Source organism: Canis aureus, chromosome 27 (assembly GCF_053574225.1).
Source record: "Canis aureus isolate CA01 chromosome 27, VMU_Caureus_v.1.0, whole genome shotgun sequence".
Taxonomy (NCBI): Eukaryota; Metazoa; Chordata; class Mammalia; order Carnivora; family Canidae; genus Canis; species Canis aureus.
Window position 1 is genome coordinate 29,281,633 of NC_135637.1, and position 24,968 is coordinate 29,306,600.

Sequence of the window (24,968 nt, forward strand, 5' to 3'; positions counted from 1 at the left end):
TAGGTCATTTATTTATAATAAAAACAAGAAATACTCATAGACCTCCACCCATTTCTCAGGCTCCCATCTTGGGGGCAAATCTGACTGGATTGTCCCCTAGTGCCCAGCCTGAGGATGAGGCTGAGTACCGCTGGGGCTACACTATGGTGGTGTGGGCACAGTGAGAGACCCAGAGGAGGAAGGGACATATAAACTTTGTTTCATCAAGTGTGGATACAAATATCATGTGATTACTGACATCTCATGGCCAAACACCTGAGCCCAAAGCACTGTAAATGCAGACCAGCCATGGAAAGATGGGCATGGGAAGGGTCTTGGTTGATTTCCATCCCTCTGTGAGTCCTAACACGGAGTAAGTGTATGAATAACTTAGGAGGCATTAGTTCACAAAAAGCCAAATTCAGGTATTTTGTATTACAAAATTTCTGTTGTATCAGAATTATAGATTGAGGCTAAATACATTTCCTACAGTAAAAAAGGAGCATTACCAATACTACTTTACAGCTTAAAAAGAAAAATGGAATTTTCATTTTGTATTTTCTTGATGTTTATTAGGTTTCATTTTAGTGCAATGCAACCGTGTTGCATATTAAAAAATAGTAACAATCATAAGCCTTTTTGGAAAGGATTCTTCTTTCCTAATATCTAATTTAAATTGTATCTACCAGAGAACATATGTTGAAATTGTAGAGCTCAGGACTTATGAGAGTGACCTTATTTGGGAATGGGGTGCTGCAGATGTAATTAGTACAGATGAGGCGATGATGCTGTGGGGTGGCCTCCTAATTCAATTGACTGGTGTGCTTGTAGCAAGACAGTCAGATGGAGACAAGGAGGGCTCCATGGGAGGGTGGAGGCAGAGACTGAGGTTCTGCAGCTGCAAACAGTGAATCCTAAAAATTGTCCTCAAGTTTCTCACAGTTACAGAGAGGCAAGAAGGATTCCTCTGCAGGTTCCAGACAGAACACGTCCAGGCCCTACAAACTGTGGGGCTGTGTATGAACAGCAGAAATGCCTTTCTATTGCATTTAGCCACCTGGTTTGTGGCGCTTTGTTATGGAAGCCCTAGAAAAATAATAAATCTAAAATCAATATATAGGTCTGGAAAATGTCACTAATAAATGGAGTGTGACTGAACAATGAAATTATTTCTCAATGATAAAATTGGAAGATATTTTGGTTTTATCCACTGTAATATGTCTGCTGAAATAGGAACTCTCATACTTTTATGGTGAGAATATAAATTGGTAAACCAATTTTGGAGCATAAATTTTAAATTCTTATCAAATATTAAATATATATATGGTTTGCATCAGCATTACATTTTTAGAAAACAAGTCTAATGAAATTTTTTTAAGTCTAATCAAAATTATCTAGCTAATACACTCCAAGATAAATATACAGGTACATCTAGTTAAGACGTGTTACATAACAAATAATTGAAACCAACATGAATATTTCTTTGTGGAAAAATGATGAAATTATGGTAAATTATCCTATGGAATAATGATGAATTATGAATCAAAATGAAAGACATAAGCTTGTCAAATATCACTGAATATGTTTTATATGGAAAAATGGAACTACACAAAAAAAACCCCAAGACTATGTTATGTAAAATATATGTGTTGTGTATGTGCGTTTATGTGTGGGAGTGTGTATATATAAATTACTAGAGCACATCCTTGAGAGTGTTATCAGTTATCCCTTCAGGAAGTAGGTGACAGTGGTACTGAGGAGTGGGTTGGTATAATATTAATTTCTGTACAGGATTTTATTTATTTGAGAGAATGAGTGAGTGAGAGAGCAGGAGCAGGGAGAGGATCAGAAGGAGAGGAGTCACAGACCACCTGCTGAGCAGGGAACTGGATGCAGGGTTCCTTCCATCCCTGGACTCTGGCATCTTGACCTGAACTGAAGGCAGACACTTAACCAACTGAGTCACCCAGGCTCCCCAAACCAATTTTATAGACCATTTATAGCAGTGTTATTTAATATCAACATTTGTACTGAGCAAAATTATAAAAGTAGACCAAAAATATCTTAAATGCATCAGACAGTTGTTACAAAATAATTGCTGTAAGGGTAATATCCAAGAATAATTGAGAACCCATACTAGTAATCAATGACAAAAGACTTGTTGTCCCCAAAGGTATGATATTCTCATAGCGAAGACAGAGATAAAAAGCCAAGACCTGCACCATGGAGGTTGGTGAACCTATCAGGAGACTCTGACAACAGCAAAAATAACCAAATAAGTCAGCTTATAAGGGTAACCCAAGTAGAAATATTATCAAGGTTGAATCAATGGGCTTCTCTAGAGAACTTTAAATCTTTTCACTTTCACGTTTCTGAAAGAAATGGAGGAAGACACAAAGAGATGGAAAAATATTCCATGTTCATGGATTGGAAGAATTAATATCGTGAAAATGTCAATGTTACCCAGGGCAATTTACACATTGCCACCTGGGCTGCCCATCGTTCACTATTTCTTATATTTCACTTGTTCACAGAGTGTTGGGTTCCTTTCTGATAAAGAGACATCCTCAGTAGGCACTCCCTGGACTACTTGTAGACACTATCCATGATTAACTAAGAGGAGACCACCATCCTTACATCTGTCACATGGACTCTGAGATTCCCAGTGTCCTCATGGATGGAGGAGTGGCTGCTAAGATCCTCCAAGGAAACAAGGGGCAATGTCCCTGGGGAGGGAAGGAAATGTTCCAGAGAGTGATTAGAGTTGAGGTGTTTTAGAGGCTGGGCCAGGAGTTGGAGAATGTATCCATCTCCGCATACATCTCTCAGGATTCTCAGCAAGGAACTTTGGGATGGAGGTCACCAGGGTCATAGGTAGGTGATCTAATGAAAGATGTCTTCCTGATAATCAGTGCCCCAGGCCACCCTGCAGACGTTTGTGTGTGATGTCCCAGCATCTGCCCCTTTCAAGATCTCCCATGACTTGCTCGTGACCATGGGGGAGGGATAGAGAGGAAGCTGATTTGCATAAAGCCCTTGCTTATTATCATAAGTCTGGAGTCAAGAAAAGGCCCAGGGACACCCTACTCAAGCCAAAGAGCTTGTGGAGTCCACCTCCAGTGAGGGTCCCCACCATGGCCTGGATGGTGCTTTTTCTTGGGCTACTTGCTCATGGCTCAGGTCAGGGAAATGGACTCTGCATCTGTTGGGGGAACATAAAAGCAGGGACTCATGTAACCCTTGTCTCCCATAACTATACCTTTCCTCTTCTTGGTTTTAGGAGCAGATTCTCAGATTGTGGTGACCCAGGAGGCATCGTTGTCAGTGTCTCCTGGAGGGATAGTCACACTCACTTGTGGCCTCAGCTCTGGATCAGTCACTACAAGTAACTACCCCAACTGGTTCCAGCAGACCCCAGGGCGGGCTCCTTGCAGATTATCTATGACATAAAAGCCACCTCTCTGGGGTCCCTGATCTCTTCTCTTGATCCATCTCTGGGAACAAACCCGCCCTCACCATCACAGGAGCCCAGTCTGAGGACGAGGCTGACTATTACTGTTTTACACGACATGGCAGTGGGAGCAGCTACACTTACCCACAGCATCTCAGATAAGGAAGAAGTGACACAAAAACCCCTGGGACCTTGTATCTTGTCCTTGTCATTGAGAAGCTTCTGTGGAGCTTACAGTCAGGTGCATGACAGTGATGCTAAGCACAGTGATAGAGACAGATGAGTGGGTGGGCCACAGTGCTGGGGCCATAGCTCCCAAGCAGGGACAATGCACTAAGGTTGTTAATCCCATTACTGGTGACAGCAGTAGAGCATATGCCCCCGGGATACTGGCTTGAAATTGTGCCTCCCTGTAACCCTTTCCTTTATTAAAGACAATATCCATGGACCCTCTAAACTGTTAGACAAAATGTTTATTAATACTAATAAATCTTCACATCACTAATACTTTTTTGCTCATAAAACGTGTAGAATAGTAGATGAAGTCCATACAGATGACAGCACACACCATCATGCTATGTTTTAGGAAACATTACACTTATATTTATATTTTCCTTTTTTTAAGATTTTATTTTTCCGGAATGACTACATCCAGCATGGGGCTCAAACCTACAACCAAGATCAAGAATCCCACCCTCCAGTGAGTGAGCCAACAAGGAGCCCCTATAGATGCATATTTATTATTCTAAAGGATTTTATTTATTTATTCATGAGTGATACACAGAGAAAGGCAGAGACATAGGCAGAGGGAGAAGCAGGCTCACTGTGGGGAGCCTGATGTGGGACTCGATCCCGGGACTGCAGGATCATGCCTTGAGCCAAAGGCAGACACTTAAACTATGGACCACCTATGCGTGTTTCAACACAAAAATTATTTTATGTATTTATCTGAAAGAGAGGAATGGGATGAGATAGGGGGAACTGAGGGACAGGGACAAGCGGACTCCTTGCTGAATAGGCAGCCCAATGCAAGGCTGGATATCAGGACCCCAGCATCACATCTTAAGCCGAAGGCAGATCATTAACCACCTGAGCCACCCAGGCATCACAATTATTAAAAATAACTTTTTAAACTCAATTTGTCAACATACACCACCAACATATATCACCAACACTTCCTTCAATGCCGTCCTTAGTGCCCATCACCCCGTCAGCCCATCCCCCACCCTCCTTCCCTTCTGCAACCCTGTTCCCTTCTGCAACCCTGTTTGTTTCCCAGAGTCAGGAGTCTCTTATGTTTTGTCTTCCTCTCAAACTTTCCCCCACTCAGTTTTCCTCTTTTCCTTTATAGTCCTGTTTGCTATTTCCTTTTTTAATGAAGATTTTATTTATTTATTCATGAGATACACAGAGAGAGAAGCAGAGACACAGGCAGAGGGAGAAGCAGGCTCCATGCAGGGAGCCCAACATGGGACTCGATCCTGGGACTCCAGGATCATGCCCTGGGCCGAAGGCGATGCTAAACCACTAAGCCACCCAGGGATCCCTGGGAACTTTAAATCTTGAGCTTGACTCAAGCTCATTATGTCCTAGTAATGAAACCTGGGAGAAGGCAGATGCAACTCCACTGTCAGGGAATCCTGAAACACACTGTGACATATATATTTCAGTTGGCTGTCTAACTGAGAACATTGATGCCCTGGAAAAATGAATGGCTCAACCCCACAGAGCTGACCTGCTCATTCTACTGCTCTGGGTGTGACGAGAAGGGTCCAAATGCAAATGACAGAGACCCTTCCAGGAGGGCTGGGGTGTGTGATATGGGCTGGGGGTGCACGGAGTCTGAGGCCAGCAGTGGGCGCTGCTGGGCTGCTCCTGAGAGCTCAGGGTCTGGGCGAGGAAGACCAGGAACATCTATCACTGGCCCCTACACACTAGAGCAAGCAGGGTCCTCACTGTGGGTGACTTTCCTGCACCTGCAACCCTGGAGCCACAAGAGCTGTCAGCTCTGAATCACACAGGCCCCATATTTGCTCTTCCACCGCACCATGGAGTACCCTGTCCAGACATGATTTTCGTGGAAGGTAGATGGACAGGACAATCATACAATAAATATATATTTGTTTCATGAACTCGAACTGCAATGTTCCCTGGGGAAAGTATAGGACTTTTCAGGGAAGCGACTGTCCCAATGCCAACAATCAGATCACAGCAGGCAGAGCTCAGTGGCTTCTCTACCATGACCTGGATCCTCTCTTCACCTCCCCACTGATTGAACAGGGAGTTTCCCCTAGGGGAAAGAGAAAGGGTCGGGACAGGAGAGGAACTGGCTCTGCTTCTTGCTCCTGTCATCTGGGTACAGGTGGTGGTCATCAATTCTTTGTGTCAACATCTGACCTATCTTCCAGGGTCCTGGGTCCTTCCTGGGTCCAGAACCAATTAGACTGGTTCTGTCACCCACAGTGTTTAAGTCTTTGTTGAAAAAAATGGTTTAAAATATATATTAAAACAAAATTCATGTATTCTAAACTTATTTTATCATTCTAGCAAATCACGGGAGGAAGCACAACCCAACAGAAGTGTATCAGATTTAAATTGCAGGGAGATATCATCACAGAATTGACTCAAAATCTGAGATACTAGAATTCATTTGATACAGGATAAAATTGGCCTTGATCACCAGGGAGGATTGGGGCTAAGACTAGTTGTGTGCAGTCTCTCAGTGATGAGGCACGTGGAATGAGGGGAGCAGATATGAAGAGGCACTGGGCCATGCATCAGATGCCCCAACCTGGGTAGAGCCCCCGAGCTCCCAGTGCTGGCTTCCTGACACCCTGTGGGAGAGAACAGTGATGTGACAGTATGCACCACAGTTGACATAGTGATCTCTAGAGCGTCCTGGTCAGCCTGCATCAGTATGTCCTCTCAGAGGTACAAGCACTGCCCAGAGGTAGCTCCCCCAACTCATGAAGGATCACTCAAGACCAACAAAGGGATGCTGCTCTATCACCTTCGAACCTGAGAGGACTCCTGGGGACTTGGGTGATTCTGTCTCCAGTCTATCAATCCCTCCATTCTGTTCTGGCTGCAGAACCCACACAGGTAAGCCCCACGGAAAAGTGAATAGGACCCTGGTGTCTGGGGAAGCCCTGGGGCAATGTGTCCAGGTGGACACCCTCAGGGACCCTTGCTGATAACTATGTCTTCCAAATGTGCTCATGATGAAATATGCAGTAAGTGCCTGAGTCCTTTATCTTCCTTCATTTAGTTCTCTCTTAACTGTCTTTCTCATTTCTGCCAATACCTTAGAGTTACTTACTTACAGAAATAGATATTATTTGTGTTTTCAGCCTTCCAATTCTTTTTTTACTCTTGAGTATGAATATTGCTCCTCATCCCAAAATTTGATAGATATGAAATTACCTATCATTCTCTAAAGGTCAAGGATGCGTTCATTTAATAGGAAAATCATTTAGTATGAGTAATTTTTCTCTGATATGAGTTCGGGCTTTCAAACATGAAGAGAAAGAAAAATAATCCTGTAGTGTTTATCACAACAGCAATTGACAAGTAATTCCAAAATGAATGCCAGTCATTTTTGTATCTCACACTGGGACAAACATGAGTCCTTTCTTTGCCTCATCTTCCCCTATTCCTGGAGACTCTTTACCCTCCTGCCAGTCCTCCTTCCTTCCAATCCCTTCCCCAGCCTTCCAGGACCCTTTGATCCTCAGCAGAACACAAAAGGAAATGGAGTTCAAAATGCTCCCTGAGGTTCACTTGTTCACGGTGTTCTGTTCATTTCTGATAAAGAGACATCACCGGTCAGCTCCCCCTGCGCTACTGCGGACAGGGTCCATGATTAACTAAGAGGAGGCCACCATCCCTACACCCTCTGAGATACCCAGTGTCCTCACTGCTGGAGGAGTGGCTGCTAAGATCCTCCAAGGAGACAAGAAGGAATGTCACTGGGGAGGGAAGAAAATTTTCCAGGGATATGTTAGATTTGAGGTGAACTAGATGTAGGGCCAGGAGGTGAAGAACACATGCCATCTCCTCATAGAGCTTTCAGGTTTCTCCGAGAGCAACCCTGGGACAGACGTCCCTAGGATCATAGGGAGGTGATTTGGTGAAAGAAGTTTTCCTTATACTCAGTGTCCCAGGTCACCCTGCAGTCATTGTTGTCTGTGAGTCCTTAGCGTCTGCCTCTTTCAAGATTGCCCAGGGGAATATGTGGATGACTCTGGGGCAGGGAGAGAGAGGAAGTTGATTTGCATGAAGCGTCTTTTCCTTCTAATGGGTCTGAAGGCATGAAAAGGACCCAGGACACCCCTCTCCAGCCCAGGAGCCTGAGCAGGCTGCATTTTATGAAGGTCCCCACCATGGTCTGGAGGTTACTTCTTCTTGAGCTCCTTGCTTATGGATCAGGTCAGAGAAAAGGATTCTGCATCTGTGAGGGCACATAAGAACAGGGACTCATGTGACCCTTGTCTCCATAACAACACCTTTCTCTCTTCTTGATTTTAGGAGTTGATTCTCAGACTGTGGTAACGCAGGAGCCATCACTCTCAGTGTCTCCAGGAGGGACAGTCACACTCACTTGTGGCCTCAGCTCTGGGTCAGTCTCTACAGGTAACAAACCTGGCTGGTACAAGCACACCCCAGGCCAGGCTCCTAGCAGGATTATCTATGACACAAGCAGCCGCCCTTCTGGGGTCCCTGATCGCTTCTCTGGATCCATCTCTGAGAACAAAGCTGCCCTCACCATCACAGAAGCCCAGCCTGAGGATGAGGCTGCCTACCACTGTTCGCTGTATATGAGTGGTGGTGCTTACACAGTGATTTAAATCTATGGGGAAGTGCAACCAAAACCTCCTCATGGCCTCACCCTTAGAGGCAGGAGAGAAAGTGAGGTGGGGAAAGAGTCAACATCACCATAGGAAGTGAAGCTCCTGGGTGCCACTCTCCTGTTCATTGCTTAGTGGCAATCAACTCCATTCCATCTCTGCCAAGGTGTGTTCATTTCTCCAATGTACCTTCCAAGACTGTGCCTCCTTGCACCCTTTCTGCCTAAAATGTTCAGGAGTGCAGTTTCCCTTCCGTTATCCATAAACCAATACTGACACTCAATCTACTGTTATCTATGAGGACTATTAATAAACTATAAATAAAGCATTGGTAGATCTCACTTTATTCGCTAATTTGTGAAGACTGAATTAAGATTTTCATAATGTGAAGCCTAATAAACCTGCAACCTCCCATCCTATACTTCTACATCTGAAACCAGTATTGGTGTTCATAGATGTATGTTTTAATAAGCATCCCAAGAGATATGCATGAAAGTGAGTGTTTAAGAAGCATCTATTATTTTATTAACATAAAATTATTCCTGAAAATATCCCTTTAAATGCAAAGAGAGTAACATCTTCGGACTCAATCATTCCCCAAATGGCACTAAAGATCCAAGAACACTGAGAAACTGACTCAAAATCGCAATCTACTGGTGTCACAACAGCCTGCAGTGGAGCAGTGCATGCCCAGGAGATATAGAATTGAGGGACAATACATGACCAATGGATTTGTAATTCAGCCTGCAGACTGTACAATCTCAGCATTATGGTTCCTGACTACCATTGGTTTCCAAGGAAATATGTAGAGACAAAGGATAGCATGATATTTTATATATGATTTGTTTGTACCTCTAAGGTTGTGCAAGACCTGACATTATACATGGGTAGTTTCTATTATTTTTTGCCTCAAAACGCATTATCTTTATTAAATATTGATATACTAACTTAACTTGGAAAATTGAATTAGCAGTTAATTTTACATCAACAGTCATATAAAATGTAAAGGAAAATTACAGGCAAATAAGACATATCTGCAGCCATAATTGATACATTGTAGATTTTGTACAAGGAATGAGGAAACACTTCATGTATTTCATGTTTGCTAGAACTTACACTGAAATTCTTCATCACTCTCCTTGACATCATTCCCACAAACAACTTCAGGCCAGTCGGCTTCACTAGAGAATTCTATCAAGCATTTAATAGGGAATCATGAGAATACTAAGAGAAGAAGGATGAATTAGAATGTATTATAAACCTAGTTTTCCTCTTTTATTCTAAATTTAAGATTTTTTTAAATAAGAAAATTAAAAATCCATGTGCTTCATAAGCATAGGAAACAAAATATAACAACATATTTACATTCAATCTAACAACGTACCAAAAGTGGTCATTTAAAACACTTAATATTTGTATAACATTTTTTTTATTGGAGTTCAATTTGCCAACATACAACGTAACACCCAGTGCACATCCCGTCAAATGCCCCCTCAGTGCCCATCACCCAGTCACCCCAAACCCCACCCACCTCCCTTTACACTACCCCTTGTTCATTTCCCAGAGTTAGGAGTCTCTCATGTTCTGTCTCCCTCTCTGATATTTCCCACTCATTTTCTCTCCTTTCCCTTTATTCCCTTTCGCTATTTTTTATATTCCCAAAAAGAATGAGACCATATAATGTTTGCCTTCTCCGATGGACTTATTTCACTCAGCACAATACCCTCCAGGTCCCTCCACGTCGAAGCAAATAGTGGGTATTTGTCGTTTCTAATGGCTGAGTAATATTCCATTGTATACACACCACAGCTTCTTTATCCATTCATCTTTCGATAGACACCGAGGTTCCTTCCACAGATTGGTTATTGTGGACATTGCTGCTAGAACATCGGGGTGCAGGTGTCCTGGCGTTTCATTGCATCTGCATCTTTGGGGTAAATCCCCAGCAGTAAAATTGCTGGGTCGTAGGGCAGATCTATTTTTAACTCTTTGAGGAACCTCCGCAAAGTTTTCCAGAGTGGCTGCACCAGTTCACATTCCCACCAACAGTGCAGGAGGGTTCCCCTTTCTCCACATCCTCTCCAACATTTGTGGTTTCCTGCCTTGTTAATTTTACCCATTCTCACTGTTGTGAGGTGATATCTCATTGTGGTTTAGATTTGTAGTTCCCTGATTGCAAGTGATGCGGAGCATTTTCTCATGTGCTTGTTGGCCATGTCTATGTCTTCCTCTGTGAGATTTCTGTTCATGTCTTTTGCCCATTTCATGATTGGATTGTTTGTTTCTTTGGTGTTGAGTTTATTTATTTTTTTTAATTTATTTTTTATTGGTGTTCAATTTACTAACATACAGAATAACCCCCAGTGCCGTCACCCATTCACTCCCACCCCCCGCCCTCCTCCCCTTCTACCACCCCTAGTTCGTTTCCCAGAGTTAGCAGTCTTTACGTTCTGTCTCTCTTTCTGATATTTCCCACACATTTCTTCTCCCTTCCCTTATATTCCCATTCACTATTATTTATATTCCCCAAATGAATGAGAACATATAATGTTTGTCCTTCTCCGACTGACTTACTTCACTCAGCATAATACCCTCCAGTTCCATCCACGTTGAAGCAAATGGTGGGTATTTGTCATTTCTAATAGCTGAGTAATATTCCATTGTATACACAAACCACATCTTCTTTATCCATTCATCTTTCGTTTGACACCGAGGCTCCTTCCACAGTTTGGCTATCGTGGCCATTGCTGCTATAAACATCGGGGTGCAGGTGTCCCGGCGTTTCATTGCATTTGTATCTTTGGGGTAAATCCCCAACAGTGCAATTGCTGGGTCGTAGGGCAGGTCTATTTTTAACTGTTTGAGGAACCTCCACACAGTTGGTGTTGAGTTTAATAAGTTATTATAGATCTTGGAAACTAGCCCTTTATCTGATAGGTCATTTGCAAATATCTTCTCCCACTCTGTAGGTTGTCTTTTAGTTTTGTTGACTGTATCCTTTGCTGTGCAGAAGCTTCTTATCTTGATGAAGTCCCAATAGTTCATTTTTGCTTTTGTTTCTTTTCCCTTAATGGATGTATCTTGCAAGAAGTTATTGTGGCCGAGTTCAAAAAGGGTGTTGCCTGTGTTCTCCTCTAGGATTTTGATGGAATCTTGTCTCACATTTAGATCTTTCATCCATTTTGAGTTTATCTTTGTATGGTGAAAGAGAGTGGTCTAGTTTCATTCTTCTGCATGTGGATGTCCAAATTTCCCAGGACTATTTATTGAAGAGACTGTCTTTTATCCAATGAATAGTCTTTCCCTGTTTGTCGAATATTAGTTGACCATAAAGTTGAGGGTCCACTTCTGGATTCTCTATTCTGTTCCACTGATCTATGTGCCTGTTTTTGTGCCAGTACCACACTGTCTTGATGACCACAGCTTTGTAGTACAACCTGAAATCTGGCATTGTGATGCCCCCAGCTCTGGTTTTCATTTTTAAAATTCCCCTGGCTATTCGGGGTCTTTTCTGATTCCACACAAATCTTAAGATGATTTGTTCCAACTCTCTGAAGAAAGTCCATGATATTTTGATAGGGATTGCATTAAATGTGTCAATTGCCCTGGGTAACATTGACATTTTCACAATATTAATTCTGCCAATCCATGAGCATGGAATATTCTTCCATCTCTTTGTGTCTTCCTCAATTTCTTTCAGAAGTCTTCTATAGTTTTTAGGGTATAGATCCTTTACCTCTTTGGTTGGGTTTATTCCTAGGTATCTTATGCTTTTGTGTGCAATTGTAAATGGGATTGACTCCTTAATTTCTCTTTCTTCAGTCTCACTGCTAGTGTATAGAAATGCCACTGACTTCTGGGCATTGATTTTGTATCCTGCCACACTGCCAAATTGCTGTATGCAGCTGGCTAATGGTTTATGTATCTTTTTAATTCTTTCAAAGGACCAACTCCTGGTTTTGTTAATCTGTTCCACAGTTCTTCTGGTCTCCATTTCATGGAGCTCTGCTCAAATCTTTTTTAACTCTTTTCTTCTTCTGGGTGTAGGATCTATTTGCTGTTTTTCTCCAGCTCCTTTAGGTGCAAGGTAAGCTTTTGTGTTTGAGTTCTTTCCAGTGAATGGATGGATGCTTGTATTGCGATGTATTCCCCCCTCAGAACTGTTTTTCCTGTATCCCAAAGATTTTGAATGATTGTATCTTCATTCTCATTAGTTTCTATGAATCTTTTTAATTCTTCCCTTATTTGCTGGTTGACCCTTTCATCTTTTAGCAGGATGGTCCTTAACCTCCACGTGTTTGAAATCCTTCCAAACTTCTTCTTGTGATTTAGTTCTAATTTGAAAGCATTATGGTCTGAAAATATACAAGGGATAATGCTAATCTTTTGGTGTTAAGACCTGATTTCTGACCCAGTCTGTGGTCTATTTTGGAGAAAGTTCCACATTTGGGATATAAATATTGATGTTTGCTAGGTCCTCTTGTTGGATAGATCCTTTAAGTATGATATAGTGTCCCTCTTCATCTCTCACTACAGTCTTCAGGATCAACTTTAGTTCATCTGATATGAAGATGGATACTCCTTCTTTCTTTTGAGGACCATTTGAATGGTAAATGGTTCTCCAACCTTTCATTGTCAGGGTGTAGGTATCCTTAGGTCTAAAATGAGTCTCTTGTAGACAGCAAATAGATGGGTCTTGCTTTTTTTATCCAGTCTGAAACCCTACGCCTTTTGATGGGGTCATTGAGCCCATTCACATTCAGAGTTACTATTGAAAAATATGAATTTAGTGTCATCATGATACCTATTCAGTCCTTGTTTTTGTGGATTGTTCCCTTGAACTTCTTCCATTACAGAATCCCCCTTAATATTTATTGCAGAGCTGGCTTGGTGGTCACATATTCTTTCAGTTCCTGCCTTTCTTGGAAGCTCTTTATCTCTCCTTCTATTCTGAATGAGAGTCTTTTTTTTTAATTTATTTTTTATTGGTGTTCAATTTACTAACATACAGAATAACCCCCAGTGCCCGTCACCCATTCACTCCCACCCTCCGCCCTCCTCCCCTTCTACCACCCCTAGTTCGTTTCCCAGAGTTAGCAGTCTTTACGTTCTGTCTCCCTTTCTGATATTTCCCACACATTTCTTCTCCCTTCCCTTATATTCCCTTTCACTATTATTTATATTCCCCAAATGAATGAGAACATATAATGTTTGTCCTTCTCCGACTGACTTACTTCACTCAGCATAATACCCTCCAGTTCCATCCACGTTGAAGCAAATGGTGGGTATTTGTCATTTCTAATAGCTGAGTAATATTCCATTGTATACACAAACCACATCTTCTTTATCCATTCATCTTTCGTTGGACACCGAGGCTCCTTCCACAGTTTGGCTATCGTGGCCATTGCTGCTATAAACATCGGGGTGCAGGTGTTCTGGCGTTTCATTGCATTTGTATCTTTGGGGTAAATCCCCAACAGTGCAATTGCTGGGTCGTAGGGCAGGTCTATTGTTAACTCTTTGAGGAACCTCCACACAGTTTTCCAGAGTGGCTGCACCAGTTCACATTCCCACCAACAGTGTAAGAGGGTTCCCTTTTCTCCGCATCCTCTCCAACATTTGTTGTTTCCTGCCTTGTTAATTTGCCCCATTCTCGCTGGTGTGAGATGGTATCTCATTGTGGTTTTGATTTGTATTTCCCTGATGGCAAGTGATGCAGAGCATTTTCTCATATGCATGTTGGCCATGTCTATGTCTTCCTCTGTGAGATTTCTGTTCATGTCTTTTGCCCTTTTCATGATTGGATTGTTTGTTTCTTTGGTGTTGAGTTTAATAAGTTCTTTTTTTTATTTTTTTATTTTTTTAATTTATTTTTTATTGGTGTTCAATTTACTAACATACAGAATAACCCCCAGTGCCCGTCACCCATTCACTCCCACCCCCCGCCCTCCTCCCCTTCTACCACCCCTAGTTCGTTTCCCAGAGTTAGCAGTCTTTACGTTCTGTCTCCCTTTCTGATATTTCCCACACATTTCTTCTCCCTTCCCTTATATTCCCTTTCACTATTATTTATATTCCCCAAATGAATGAGAACATATAATGTTTGTCCTTCTCTGACTGACTTACTTCACTCAGCATAATACCTTCCAGTTCCATCCACGTTGAAGCAAATGGTGGGTATTTGTCATTTCTAATAGCTGAGTAATATTCCATTGTATACATAAACCACATCTTTTCAACGAAAGATGAATGGATAAAGAAGATGTGGTTTATCTGAATGAGAGTCTTGCTGGATAAAGTATTCTTGGATGCATGTTCTTCTCATTTAGGACCCTGAATATATCCTGCCAGTCCTTTCTGGCCTGCCAGTCTCTGTGGAGAGGTCTGCTGTTAATCTAATATTTCTCCCCATAAAAGTTAGAGATTTCTTGCCTCTTGCTGCTTTAAGGATCTTTTCTTTATCTTTGGAATTTGCTAGCTTCACTATTAAATGTCGAGGTGTTGAGCGGTTTTTATTGATTTTAGGGGGGTGGAACCTCTCTATTTCCTGGATCTAAATGCCTGTTTCCCTTCTCAGATTAGGAAAATTTTCAGCTATGATTTGTTCAAATACATATTCTGGACCTCTGTCTCTTTCGGCGCCCTCGGGAACCCCAATTAAACGTAGATTCTTCTTTCTGAGGCTGTCATTTAATTCCCTTAATCTATCCTCATGATTTTTAATTGTTTTTGTCTTTTCTCCTTATTTTCCCTATTTGCCATCAACTTGACTTCTATGTCACTCACTCGTTCTTCTACCTTGTTAACCCTCATCGTTAGGACCTCTAGTTTGGATTGCATCTCATTTAGTTGATTTTTAATTTCTGCCTGATTAGATCTAAATTCTGCAGTCATGAAGTCTCTTGAGTCCCTTATACTTTTTTTCTAGAGCCACCCGTAGCTTTATAATAGTGCTTTTGCATTGACTTTCTGACATTAAATTGTAATCCAAATTTTGTAACTCCGTGGTAGAGAGGACTGTTTCTTTTTTTTTTTTTTTTGAGAGGACTGTTTCTGATTCTTTTGTGGTGAGTTTTTCCTTCTAGTAATTTTGCTCAGTGCACAGTGGCGAAAAACAAGTTGTACTGGAAAAAAGGAGAAAAAGATAGAAGAGAGAAAAGAAAATAAAAGATAAAGAAAAAAGAAGTAAAAGAAAAAAAAGATAAAAAAGGGGGGGAGGCAAACAGAAAACAAAAAGAAGGGGGAGTATCCTCTGATTCTGTATACTGTAAACCCCTCGACTTCCCCTGGAACTTTCCAGTGCTGCTTGGTCAATAATTTGTTTTTCCCCTGTCCGTCTAGCTGGTCTTCTGGTGGAGGGGTCTGATGTGCTGATTCTCAGGTATGAGCACTTGGGGAAGCTGCTCAGCCTCCTGCCTGGTGCAGGGCTCAGTGAAAGATGTTTAAGCTGTTTATCCAGTGAGGCCACTGTGAGGCTCAGTGGGGGCTGTTTACCCTGTGAGGCCCCAAGAGGAACAGCAGCAGTGGCGGCGGCCAGCCCCCCAGCCCTGGAGTCTGCTCCCACAGTAACTACTGCAGCTCCCAGTCTGCAGGGGCTTGGATGCTCCCGGGCGGGGCCGCTGACCTACTCAGCTCGGGGCCCCCGGTGGCAGGTGTCCTCGGTGTCCTCGGCACTCCTGCCCCCACCTGTCCTGGGGGGAGTCCAGATCTTGGGCTGTGTCCCCGGTGCCCTGGACTCTCCAGCCTGTACTGCTGGAATCGCGCTCCCGGCCACACAGCCCCCTCCACGGAACCTCTGCCTGAGCCCCCCCGAGCTGCTCCCAGGCTGCGGGGCACACTGCAGCCCTTTAAGGAGCTCGGCCATGGGGTGTGGGGCTCTCCCCAGGGGCAGGGGCTCTGTTAGTGCCCCCAGGAGCCTGAGGGCATCCCTACCTTCCTGGTGTCCTGATCTGACTCCCTGCAAGCGCCTGTCCATCCCTGGAAGGTTGGAGCAGCACCTGCTCCTCCAGGCGGGGCTCTCCTGACCTGGGGGCACTCGCCCCGGCCTCAGCCCAGCTCCTCAGGGCCCCTCCCCCTCAGATGCCTTTTGTTTCTTTATTTCTTTTTTCCCTGTCTTCCTACCTTGATAGAAGCAGGAACTCTTCTCACTGTTGCATTCCAGCTGTTCTCTCTTTAAATCTCAGGCCGAATTCATAGGTTCTCAGGATGATTTGAAAGTTATCTAGCTAAGTTGGTGGTGACTTGGGGACCCCACTCTTCCACCATCTTGCCCCCTCTCGAGTATCAGATTTAAATTTCAGGAAGATATCATTTATTAACATAGCTATGAATTGCAGAAATGACTCAAAATATGAACTACTAGAAGCCATGTGATCCCTTGGGTAAAAATTGACCTTCATAACCATGGACGATTGGGGCTGAGATTAGTTGTGATCAGTCTCTCAGTGATGAGGCACATGGAATGAGGGGAGCAGATGTGAAGAGGCACTGAGCCATGCATCAGATGCCCCAACTCGGGTAGAGCCTTTGAGCTCCCAGTGCTGGTTCCCTGACACCCTGTGGGAGAGAACAGTGATGTGACAAGACACACCACAGAGGACACAGTGATCTCCAGAGTGCTCTGGTCAGCCTGCATCACTATGTCCTCTCAGACGTACAAGCACTGCCCAGAGGAAGCTCCTGCCTGACTCATGTAGGATCACTCAGGACCCACGGGGGCGCTGCTCTATCACTTTCCTGCCTGAGAGGACTCCTGGGGACTTGGTTGATTCTGTCTCCAGTCTATCAATCCATCCATTCTGCTCTGGCTGTAGATTCCCACCCAGATCTGCCCCACTGGAAAGTCAATAGGACGCTTGTGTCTGGGGAAGGCTTGGGGCAATGTGTCCAGGTGGACACCCTTAGGGACCCTTGCTCTAAGTATGACTTCCAATTGTGCTCTTGATGAAATAGGCAGTAAGTGCCTGAGTCCTTTATCTGCATCATTTTAGTTGTTATTTCTTACTGGATTTTCTCATTTATATCAGTACTTTATAGTTATCTATGGAGAAAGATATTGTTTGTGTTTTTGCTTTCCCAATTCTTTTTTTTTTTCTTTTGTATGGATACCATTTCTCATCTCAAAATTTGATAGATGTGAAATTCCTTTTGTCTTCTAAAGTGTCAGAGATGCCTTTGTTTAATAGGAAATTCATGAATATTGTTCTCTGATATGAGTTCAGGCTCTCAAACATGAAGAGAAAGGGAAAAAACATGCATGATTTATCAAACCAACAATTTACAAGTAATTCCAAAATCAATGTCAGTCTTTTGGTATCTAACATTGGGGCAAACACGAGGCCTGAGCCTCATCTTCCCCTGTTCCTATAGAATCCTTTTTGCTCCTGCCAGTCCTTCTTCTCCAGGTTCCTTCCCCAGCCTTCCAGGACCATCCGATCCTCAGCAGAGCACAAAGGGAAATGGAGTTCAAAATGTTCAGAATATTGGGTTCATTTCTCATAAAGAGACATTTTCAGTTGGCACCCCTGGACTATTTGTAGACACTGTCCATGATTAACTAAGTTGAGACCACCATCCCTACATCTGTCACATGGACTCTGAGATTCCTGGTATCCTCATGGATGGAAGAGTGGCTGCTAGGATCCTCCAAGGAAATAAGCAATGTCTTTGGGGAGGGAAGGAAATGTTCAGAGAGTGATTAGAGTTGAGGTGATTTAGAGGCAGGGCCAGGAGTTGGAGAATGTATCCATCTCCTCATACAGCTGTCAGGATTCTCAGTGAGGAACTTTGGGGTAGAGGTCACCAGGGTCATAGGAAGGTGATTTATCAAAGATGTCTTCCTGACAATCAGTGTCCCAGGCCACCCTGCAGACGTTTGTGTGTGTGAGGTCCCAGCATCTGTCCCTTTCAAGATCTCCCAGGTGATTTGCAGGTGATCTTGGGGGAGGGATAGACAGGAAGCTGATTTGCATAAAGCACTTGTTTATTATAATAGGTCTGGGGTCAAGAAAAGGCCAGGGACACCCTACTCCAGCCAAAGAGCTTGTGGAGTCCACCTCCAGTGAGGGTCCCCACTATGGCCTGGATGGTGCTTTTTCTCGGGCTACTTGCTCTTGGCTCAAGTCAGGGAAATGGACTCTGCATCTGTTGGGGGAACATAAAAGCAAGGACTCATGTGACCCTTGTCTACCATAACTATACCTTTCTCTCCTCTTGGTTTTAGGACCAAATTCTCAGATTGTGGTGGCCAGGAGGCATTGTTGTCAGTGTCTCCAGGAGGGAGAGTCACACTCACTTGTGGCCTCAGCTCTGGGTCAGTCACTACAAGTAACTACCCCAACTGGTTCCAGCAGACCCCAGGGCGGGCTCCTGCCACGATTATCTACAGCACAAAAGACTGCCCCTCTGGGGTCCCTGACTGCTTCTCTAGATCCATCTCTGGGAACAAAGCCGCCCTCACCATCACAGGAGCCCAGTCTGAGGACGAGGCTATTACTGTTTTACACGACATGGTAGTGGGAGCTGCTACACTTACCCACAGCATCTCAGATAAGGAGGAAGTGACACAAAAACCCCTGGGTCTTTTATCTGGTCCTCATCATTGAGCACCTTCTGTGGAGCTTACAGTGCATGACAGTGATGCTAAGCACAGTGATAGAGACAGATGAGGGGGTGGGCCACAGTCCTGGGGCCATAGCTCCCAAGCAGGAACACATGCACAGGTAGTTAATCCTGTTACTGGTGACAGCAGTAGAGCAAATGCCCCCCGGGATGCTGGCATGAAATGGTGCCTCCCTGTAACCCTTTCCTTTATTAAAGACAATATCCATGGACTCTCTAAACTGTTAGACAAAATGTTTATTAATACTAATAAATTTTAACATAACTAATACTTGTTTACTCATAAAACGTGTAGAATAGTAGATGAAGTCCATACAGACGACTGCAGACACCATCATACTATGTTTTAGGAAACATTACATGTATATTTACATTTTACTTTTTTAAGATCTTATTTTTCCGGAATGACTACATCCAGCATGGGGCTCAAACCTACCACCAAGATCAAGAATCCCACCCTCCAGTGAGTGAGCCAACAAGGAGCCCCTATAGATGCATATTTATTATTCTAAAGGATTTTATTTATTTATTCATGAGCGATACACAGAGAAAGGCAGAGACATGGGCAGAAGGAGAAGAAGGCTCCCTGTAGGGAGCCTGATGTGGGGCTCGATCTCGGGACTGCAGGATCATGCCCTGAGCCAAAGGCAGACACTTAATCTATGGACCACCTATGCATCCCTAAATGTGTGTTTCAACACAAAAATGATTTTATGTATTTATCTGAAAGAGAGATATGGGATGAGATATGAGGAGCTGGGGGACAGGGACAAGCAGACTGCTTGGTGAATAGGCAGCCCAATGCAAGGCTGGATATCAGGACCCCAGCATCACAACTTAAGCCGAAGACAGATTATTAACCACTTGAGCCACCCAGGCATCACAATTATTCAAAATAATTTATTTAAACTCAATTTGTCAACATATATCACCAGTACACATCCCTTCAATGCCCTCCTTAGTGCCCATCACCCAGTCAGCCCTTCCCCCACCTACCTCCCCTTCCCTACCTTGTTTGTTTCCCAGAGTCAGGAGTTTCTTATGGTTTGTCTTCTCTCAAACTTTCCCCCACTCAGTTTTCCTCCTTTCCTTTATAGTCCTGTTCGCTATTTCTTTTTTTAATAAATATTTTATTTATTTATTCATGAGAGACACACATAGAGAGAGAAGCAGAGACCCATGCAGAGGGAGAAACAAGCTCCAGGCAGGGAGCACAACATGGGACTTGATCCTGACCCCAGGATCAGGCCCTGAGCCGAAGGCGCTGCTAAACCGCTGAGCCACCTGGTCTGCCCATCGTTCACTATTTCTTATATTCCACATATGAGTGAAACCATCTGATGATTGTCCTTCTACGATTGACTCTTTTAACTCAGCCAATACCTTCCATTTCTATTCATGTCGACATAAATTGTAGGTAATTCATCCTTTCTGATGGCTGAGTAATATTGCATTGTATATATCCTCTTTATCCATTTATCTGTCAAAGGATATGGTGGTTCCTTCCACAGTCTTTTTTAAAAAAATATTTATTTATTTATTCATGAGAGACACAGAGAGAAAAAGAGGCAGAGACACAGGCAGAGGGAGAAGCAGGCTCTATGCAGGGAGACCAATGTGGGACTGGATCCCGGGTCTCCAGGATCATGCTCTGGGATGAAGGTGGCGCCAAACCGCTGAGCCACCCAGGCTGTCCAGAGAGAGGGATATTAATCAAAATAAGGAAAGAAGCTCTCAAGTCGAAAAATATACATAAGTTTTAAATGCACATTTTTTATGGAAGAAGAAAATATCAAGGCTACATCCACATCATTGAAATTTCATTGTATTTTGGAAGAGGTGAGAATGTAGAGGTGGTAAGGAGGCCAGGGATTGACAGCGGGTGGTGGAATGAGGAGGGGGAGTGTATGAAGTGATTGTATTTGTGGTGATGCTACTCTCTTACACGGCACTGTGACGAAGGTCACACCACACCCATGTGTTGTCACAACTCAGTAAACTAACTCCAGAGTGACAGCACCTTTGTGCAGGCAGAAAATGTCTTCTAGGAGTCTGGGGTCCATGACAGAGTTCACAGGGGGACATCATCCCATCTAGTGCTCCAAGGAGGTGTGACCCCCATGTTCCCGAAGGGAGGAGACAGGAAGGTGGGGACCTGAGGGAAATTGGACAGTTTGAAAAGGGAGCAAAGCAACTGCACCTGAGCCCCCTAGTCCAGATGATAGAGTGTGTCTCCTGGGCGGAGGGGTCAGTCATTGTGATGTTTCAGAGCCGTGCCTGGAATTGAACCACAACCTCTAATGTCACAGATGGTGGGAGCCAGTGTTGTCCCTTCAGAAACAGAAGGTCCTCTGTTGTGAGGGTCTCGGCCTCTCCGTAACCAATGTCATGGTCGGATCTGTCCTTGTGGTTCTGATGGCGACAGCAGGACATCCGTCAGCTGCAACACAGGGACTTGAAAACTAAAGAGTGATTACTTATAAACCTGGAAATTGGGGCCAGAAACAGAAATCATTGTAGAGACAGGTCTAGCCTGTGACCTCCCCACCAGGAGTGTGGACAGAGGCTCAGCTGACATAGGAAGGAAGTGGAGTCAGAGACAGACACAGAGACAGAGAGAGACTAGGTTTCAGGGACCCACACTGGAGTCCATGGGGGCAGCATCCCTGATGTCTTTGTCCATGTGCTCCCTGCCCTGGGTATTATGCTGGCCTCGAGCTTCACTCTAATCCTGGAGAAGCAGTGGAGCAGTGGGGACAGTTGGAGACATTTTCCACGGAGGAGCCACAGCTGGGGATTCTGAGCCATTTGGGGTCATTAGGTGAAGCTTCAAGAAGGTTGGGTGTGACCTGGGTGTTGTCTACTCCAAGCATAATGGGCAGGGGACTCAGCACTGGAGGCAGGGGGCTATGTTCTGGGCTCCTGTCCCCTCATTTTAGTTAAGGGTGACCGGGTCTGGGGCAGCCGGGGACTGGAAGCCTGTCCCTAGGGTCTATGGGGTGCTGCAGCTGGGAAGGAAGTCGCTGCCTGAGCCTGGGCCCAGGCCCCACCTGCTATAAAGCCCAGACCCCACAGTTCAGGAGGGTCCTCCTGCCAAAGAGGACATCAGGGAGAAGATGGGGTGCAGAGCAGTGACTGACCAGATTGACACCCTCTCCCCAGGGGTTGAAAGGATGATAGAGAGCCCCTAGCTCTCCCTTCCTGTGGCTGGGGTCCTGGGGATGTACAGGTGGAGGGAGAAGTTGGGGTTCTTCTCCATCCTTACTTCTTCATGATGCCCACTGTCCCGGACACTGCAGCCTGACCTTGGACATTCAGCTCATGCTCCTCCATGAATCCTCTTCCCCGCTGGAGTGTGAAGGTCTGCGAACATACCCACCAACACATGCTCACTGTTCTAAGCCCTCCATGAACATTCCCATGGGGAAACCAAGAGGGGCAGGTGTCACCTCATCTGACAGCGAGCTCACCCTGGGAGACCTAGAACAGTGAGGAGGACTCACACACCCACAAGCTGCAGGCATCCTGCAGGGGAGGCCCCCGGAGCCAGCCTGGACTGAGGGATGCTGCCTGCAGGACCCCTGTCCCCCATCCTGTACCCAGGGATGGAGCCCAGGGTTCTTTCCTAGACTCCTGTCCCCCCCTACATGACCACACTCACCCCGGGGTCTGCTCACCTGGCCTGCACACCAGCCCCATGCCAAGGGCACTGCTCCTGCTGCTCAAGGTCTGGGCCTCCCAGTTTTGAAATAGGAAATCAGTGTTTGTGCTCCTTCTTCAGATCTTCCACTCCTTCATGCACAAAGAAGTCCCTCGTTACCTGAGGCTCCCCTGTAGTGACACCAGCAACCTCTAAGGGGCCCATGATAGCAGTGACCTCTGTACTCACGATCCTCTTCCCCTTCTCACCCCACCTTCCTCCTGGGGAGCACAGCTGCCAATAACACAGCCTGCTGTGTTCCTGCCTCAGTTGCTCTCGCAAATCACCTGGTTTCTTCAGTCCTTCCCTGTTCTGTGTGCCCACCCATCTCAGGGTGACATCATCACCAGATGATATTCTCAATCTGTGAAATCACCATGTCCCTTCATGGTTTGAGCATCTTCATGCCCTGGTCTCGTTTTCTCTTCTGCGTGCAGAACACGGTCACTCCTCTGTCAAGACAGACATGAGTACCTTCCCTTGAGGAGTTCCTAAATGTCTCAGAGGGTGGGATGATTTCACCCTTTCATATGGTTTATGGATTATACAAATTCTTTTTTTAAAAAGATTTATTTATTTATTTATTTATTTATTTATTTATTTATTTATTCAGGAAAGACACACACACACACACACACACACACAGAGGCAGAGATACAGGCAGAGGGAGAAGTAGGCTCCATGCCGGGCGCCCAACGTGGGACTCAATCCCGGGTCTCCAGGATCACATCCTGGGTGGAAGGTGGCACTAAAACGCTGAGCCACCTGGGCTGTCCAGAATTATATAAATTCTTATACCCACAGGAGTGCTTCTTTCTGTATGACTCTTCCTTCTATTTGGAAGCTTTTAAATCACAGACACTGTATCCATGTTCTTTACATTAGTCCCCACAGGGGGCTTCACACACTCCTACAGGTCACTGCTGAGTGCTGGTGACCGAGCCCAGGGTATAAACCTCAGGACACTGAAGACCCTGAGAGGGACTTGTAACCAGGAGGGGTCACTCTGCATCCCCTGGGTCCTGCAGGGGGACCCTCCCAGGTGGGGGAACCCCCCTGGCCTCAGGGCTGGGCAGAGGCTTAGCTGCCCCCTGTGCCCCTGGTGAAACCCAGCAGCCTGGTGCCCTCAGGGCCTGGCAGAGGCTCCTGGGCAGGGTCCTGTGGGGTTCCCTGCTGCACATGCTGCACACACCACCCTCTCTTGAGTCCAAGTCAGAGCAGGTCCTGCCCTCAGCCTCCTCTGTCCTCTCTTCTCCTGAACACTATCAGATGGAGTCTGAGAGAGTCTGGAAGGGGATGCAATTTTGCATAAGCAGCCCCTTCATTTCCAGAAGACAGTAGGGAGGATAATATAAGCCTGGGTCACCTCACATCAACTGTGGAGTCCAGGTGTTGTGTCACTATGCTCTACTCTTTCTGCTTGGGAACAGTGCCAGTCTTATGGATGAGCTCCCAGGGTGATCTTACCCCCAAACTGAGATACTCCTAGATTCAATGACCCATCCTCCATGAGGGTCTTTGTTTGCAGGTTCTCTGTCCCTGCCTGTGCTGACCCAGCCGCCCTCAAGGTCTGGGGGTCTGGTTCAGAGGTTCACCATCTTCTGTTCTGGAAGCACAAACAACATGGGTGATAATTATTTTAACTGGTACAAACAGCTTCCAGGAACGGCCCCTAAAACCATCATCTAAGTGGATCATATCAGACCCTCAGGGGTCCTGGAGAGATTCTCTGTCTCCAATTCTGGCAGCTCAACCAACCTGACCATCTCTGGGCTCCAGGCTGAGGACTAGGCTGATTATTATTGCTCATCCTGGGATGATAGTCTCAATGCTCCCACGGTGCTCCAAGCCTGGGGGGAAGTGAGACAAAAACACACTCATGTGTGAAGAGGGGACACACCAGCAGTTCCTCCTCAAAGTAGCCTGTGATTGTGCTTATTCTTTCCTGATGCCCTGGGCCCAGGTCCATCCCAGGGCCTGCCTGAGGTGAGGCTCCTCCTGCCCCTTCTGTCCTCAGTGTCACTCAGAGCAGCCCCTCCTGAATGAAGAGTCTTCCTGTAAACAGACATGTCTTGTCTTCTTCACCTGTGAGCAGTTACCTCTAGGCTGGTTGATATTCATTTTTACCTTCTGAGTCTAAAATAAATGAAGCATTTTCTTTTGCCTCTGAATATACCATGGTTCTCAACAATACCCACTTTGTGCTTAAGTAAGTCAGCCTTATTTCCTTTTGATTTTATACACTATCCGGTTATAACTAGTGCTGGCTGTTTTGTCTTATTTTCTGATTTTTTGTTAAATAGGTGCAAACATAAAACTATAAAATTATAAACATAAATCCAAAAACTTTTGCTCAGGGAAAACTTGCACA

The 24,968-nt window shown here is 44.8% G+C and overlaps 1 pseudogene; it reads left to right on the top strand.

Annotated features, from left to right (window-relative positions):
• The first annotated feature begins 7,812 nt into the window (after window positions 1-7,812).
• Window positions 7,813-8,277, top strand: LOC144299427 (immunoglobulin lambda variable 8-61 pseudogene; annotated as a pseudogene).
• The last annotated feature ends 16,691 nt before the right edge of the window (window positions 8,278-24,968 follow it).